At 42.5% G+C, this 4,885-nt stretch overlaps 1 pseudogene; it reads right to left on the reverse strand.

The window, feature by feature from the left end:
- Nucleotides 1–627: 627 nt before the first annotated feature.
- Nucleotides 628–1,603, reverse strand: LOC101576862 (annotated as a pseudogene).
- Nucleotides 1,604–4,885: the final 3,282 nt, after the last annotated feature.

A 4,885-nucleotide genomic window follows, 5' to 3' on the forward strand; every position in this document is an offset into this window, starting at 1 on the left:
GGAGAGAATATTCAAAGACTACAATGTCCTAGGCACTATGTTAGTGCAGGAAACACTCCATTTACCAATGAAGTAGTGACTCCATGGTTTTTCTTGGACACCAAACAAGAATATTTATGAAATATACTGAGAATATAAAAAAACACCAAGAACAAAAACTGTATCTACCACCCAGTTTAAGAAAAACATTACCATTACTTTATTATTTTTTTATTTATTTTTGTATCTTAGGAAAGGGTCTATAAGGGGTTCCCATTACTTTTTTTTTCCAGTCCATCTTTTAATTTTTTTGAAAAATTCCTGACATTACAGAACTAAACTGAAATGCATTAATATTTTACTCTTACATTTTCGTGACAAATAGAAAAATTCATGAGTCAAAATAAAAGGGGGAAAAAAAAAGAGCTTATAAAACTAAATATGGATCTCAGCATAAACAACTGAACAGAGAAAGGAATTAAAATACTTTAATTAAAAAATCACGAGTGCATGAATGATAAAGTGTGTAGAAACTGAAAATTGACAAACTATTTAAAACCTGAAATCGCTGACTGTTCAGAAACTACATAGATGGATCATGGGTGATGGTGAAGAGCAGAAAGGGTGATGGGACGAATCCACATTGTTCTAGCTGCTCCCCATGCTACCCGTCTCCGAGAAAAGCCTGACATAGATTAGATATCGAGCCAGGCTAATGCTGGCAGCAGATAAAGTGATGGTAACCTGTGTAGCAATAGATCCTTCCACTGGGTTCGCAATTTTGATCTGTGCCCCAGACATCTGATGGATCTCAGTGATTTTGGCGCCTTGACGGCCAATTATGCATCCAATCAAATCATTTGGAACGGTGTGTTCATGACAAGCAGTCTGAGCAGATGTATCCAAACTTGCCCAATAGCCTTTCACCTCTGGAGAGCTGGAGTCAATGATACTAAATCTGGTGTTGCCATGCATCATGGGAAAATGAGGCTGTTGCACTGCCCACTGGTGCAGCTTGGTCAAATCTGGTTGCCGAATAGCATACTGTCCTTCAATGGTATAGGCCTGACCACCTGCAAAGATGTCTGGAGAACTTGATGGCTTGGGCCGGTACGGGATGGTCACGCCCTTCGGAAGGGACTCCAACATGACCACGCAGACCTGTCTGACACATTCAGTGATGGATTGAGGGATGTCAGCAATAGTGACGGCCTGGCATATCTCCTGCCACTCAGACCTGAGCCCCTGCACGCTCTCGTATTTCCTTGATCTTGCAACTGCCTTTTCCAATGAGACAGCCACACTGACTAGCAGGGACCACCAGCCTCAGTGTGAGCGGGGGTCTACTGGCAGCTGTGCTATTGGTTATAGAGCTGCTGATGTCCTCTTCCAGTTTGTCCATGATCATAGCAAAGGCTTTGAAGATGGCATTAGTGGCTCCAGCCAAAGTGATAATTCGCTCAGGACAATTCCTTTCTGAGATGTTGATACAAGCACCACACTCCTCATGCATCTTAATTGATTCTCCTTTCTTTCTGCTGATACTGCCAATTTCCTTCCCATGCATAAGTAGCTGGATCGTGAGAGTGACATTTAATCCACCTTCAACCACACCGGTGTCCATGTTGACTATTATGGGGAGCTGTACTTTTTCAGTCCAGTCTTTGGTCACTGGTGAGGGTCAAAGCCAAAAACTGCAGGCGCAAGGAGACTGAGGGGAAAAGGGGAGCGGGTGGGAAGAGGAACAGTGGGAGGCTGGGAGTGGAATAGAGGCAGGTGGGAAGTCAACCCCTCCACCTCACCCCCACCCCATGCAAGCCAGTGGAGGAGGACAGCGGGGCGGGGGTAAGAAAGGGAGAAAGAGACCCTGGGGCAGGTGGAGGGCAGGCTGCAGAGGGCACAGGCGGTGGCAGGTGTGGCTGCTCAGGCTGCTGCCTCTACTGGTCTGGCATTCCCATCACCTTAAATCAAATTTTTGGGGCCAGGGAGATGGCTCGGTAGAATAAGCACTTCCCTGGTAAGAGCAAGGGACTGAGTTCAATCCCCAGTTCCGTAAAAAAAAAACAGCAAACAAACCCACAAAAAAATCAAATTTTTATTGAACTAAAAGATACACACAGAAAAGTACATACACTGTAAAAGTTTGGTTCCATTTCTATCAAGTGAGCACATTTAACGTAACCCACAACTAGTACAAGAAAGGTGACATTACCAATATCCCATATGGCCCCTCTTACCCTTCTACTTCTAACCACAACTGTCACTACCTTAATTTCCATCAGCAGATAAAAATCATTGATTAGTTTTGCCTAGTTTTGAAACCCTATATAAATAGAATCAGACAGCAGTTATCCTTTTTATTTATGTGTTTACTTTTGGAGAAAGATTGTTGCTATAAAGTCTCAGCTGGCCTGGAACTTATGGTGATCTTCCTGCTTCAGCCTCCTGTAGAAAGTATGTAAAATTTTTGTCTGATTTCTATTCCTCATCATGATGCTAAGATTCATATATACAAGTTACATACGGTAACAGTTCACTCATTTTCATCGCTTTTTATGGTATATACTACCACCATTTTATTCATTTGCATTATTCCCAGTTTCTAGTTACTATGAATACCGTTACTATAAATGTCTATACACCTTTTGAAATACATATGCATATATTTCTATGCAATATAGTCTCCCCTCTACCTGAAGGAATGAAACTGCTAGGTCATGGACATTCACGGGTATGTGTGGTTTTAGCTAATTCTGCCAGTTTCCCAAAGACATTTTACTCACTCGTTTTCAGCCCTACCAATTGTATATAAGAGTTCTAGCTGCCTCATATCCTTAGCAATACTCTGAATTGCCAATGTTCTTATTCTAACTTTCTGGCAGGTATGGAGTGGAATCTTGCAGAGGCTTTAATTTGTATTTCTCTAATTATTAATGAGGCTAACAAATTATTACAGACATAATCTTTGAGAAATTCCTGTTTGAATATTTCACCCCATTTTTCTACTGGCTTTCTGTCCTTTTTACTATTGACTTATAGTTCTTATGTATTCTACATTCAAGTTCTATCAAATTTATGTATTTCAAGTATCTTTTCTCACTCTGTGATGTCTTCTACTTCTCTTTCAGTTTTATTTACTACAGAGTGAGCACTGTCACCACCACCACCCCAATTCATATGCTGAAGTCTTAATACTCTCATTTCCAAGATTATTTTGGAGATAACACGTTGAGGAAGTACTTAAGATAAAATGAAATCAAAGGGTGGGGCCCTAGTCCAACAGGACCCAAGCCTTGGAAGAAAAAGGACATCTCTCTATCTTCTGCCATGTGAGCACATAGCAAGAAGGTTGTGTTCCAGCCAGGAAGAGAGAACTCACCACAACCCAATCACACCAGCCTTTGGACTTGACATTCAACTCCCAGCCTCCAACATAATGAAGAAATATGTTACCTAGTATATGATTATTTCTTATGGTATTTTGAACACACTAACAGTATCTTTTTTTTTAAAATTTTATTTATTTATATGTGTGTGTGTGTGTGTGTGTGGCCAGCTCAGTCTACCAGGGGGCGGGGCTGGCTGGCATGTGGTGCTGGGGGATTGAACCGCGGTCCCTGGGCTTTGCTAAGCTTGTTCTAAGTAGGTGCTTTAGACCACTGAGCCATCTCACCAGCCCCAACAGTATCTTTTTGTGAAGTTTTTTTTTTCAAATGTATTTAGTACAAGGTCTACAGGGTCTCACTACATAGATTGGACTCATAGTGATCCTCCTGTTTTTCAGCCTGTAAGTGCTGGAATTACAGGCACATACCACCACGCCCAATCTCATTTGCTGTCTCAGTGCACTCTGAGGGGCAGGGCAGGCAGGGCAGGCATGGCAGGCCAGAGAACAGACTCCTGGCCCGTGTCTGCCTAAGCAGGCGCTTTAATCTGCTGCACTATCTGACTGGTTCAAGTATGTATGTATGTATGTATGTATGCATATATGTATGTATGCATATATGTATGTATTTCGTATTTTAGGGAAGGGTCTACAGGGTATTCAGGGTCTCACTACTAGATTGGACTCATAGTGATCCACCTATTTACAGCCTCCCAAGAGCTGGGATTACAAGCACTGTGTGCCACCACGCCCAGTCTCTATTGCCATCTCAGTGCGCCCCAGGGGCGGGGCTGTCATGGCAGACCTGGGGATCAAATCCCTGGCCCCTGCACCTGCTTGCAGGCGCTTCAGGGATTGAACTCAGGCCCTTGCCCTTGCCAGGGAAGCGCTTATTCTGCTGAGCCATCTCCCCGGCCCTTAAGTATTTAATTTTAATGAAATCTAATTAACCAATTTTCCCTTTATAACTATGTAGTACCTTTTGTATTCCGTTTAAGAAATTTTGGGGGCTGGGGAGATGGCTCAGTGGAATAAGCGCTTCTCTGGCAAGCGCAAGGGCCTGAGTTCAATCCCCGGTTCTGCCAAAAAACTGAGCTAAGGCCAGGCCCCCACTGAGCTAAGGCCAGGCCCCTCAAAATGAAAAAAAAAAAAACAAAAAAAAAAAAAAAATTTCCTGCCCGTCTTTGTACTGAGCCACCAGCCCCTTTTATATGGTTTTGTTTTTTAAATTCTAAAACAGGGTTTTGCTAAATTGCCCAGGCTGAGTTCAAACTTGCAATCTTCCTGCCTCAGTCTGGCAGAGTGATGGATTGTGCACACACTTTGTTCTTTCTTGCCTTTTCAAAATTTCATTTTCCAGCCAGCGAGAATGGCTCAGTGGAATAGCGCTTCCCTGGCAAGCACAAGGGCCTGAGTTCAATCCCCGGTTCCACACACACAAAGAAAAATTCATTTTCCATTTGTAATTATTCATAGAATTTCTATTATTTTAGTAGTCTAAAGCTATACACACATATCAAA

This window comes from Octodon degus, unplaced genomic scaffold (assembly GCF_000260255.1).
Source record: "Octodon degus isolate 3935 unplaced genomic scaffold, OctDeg1.0 scaffold00033, whole genome shotgun sequence".
Lineage (NCBI taxonomy): Eukaryota > Metazoa > Chordata > Mammalia > Rodentia > Octodontidae > Octodon > Octodon degus.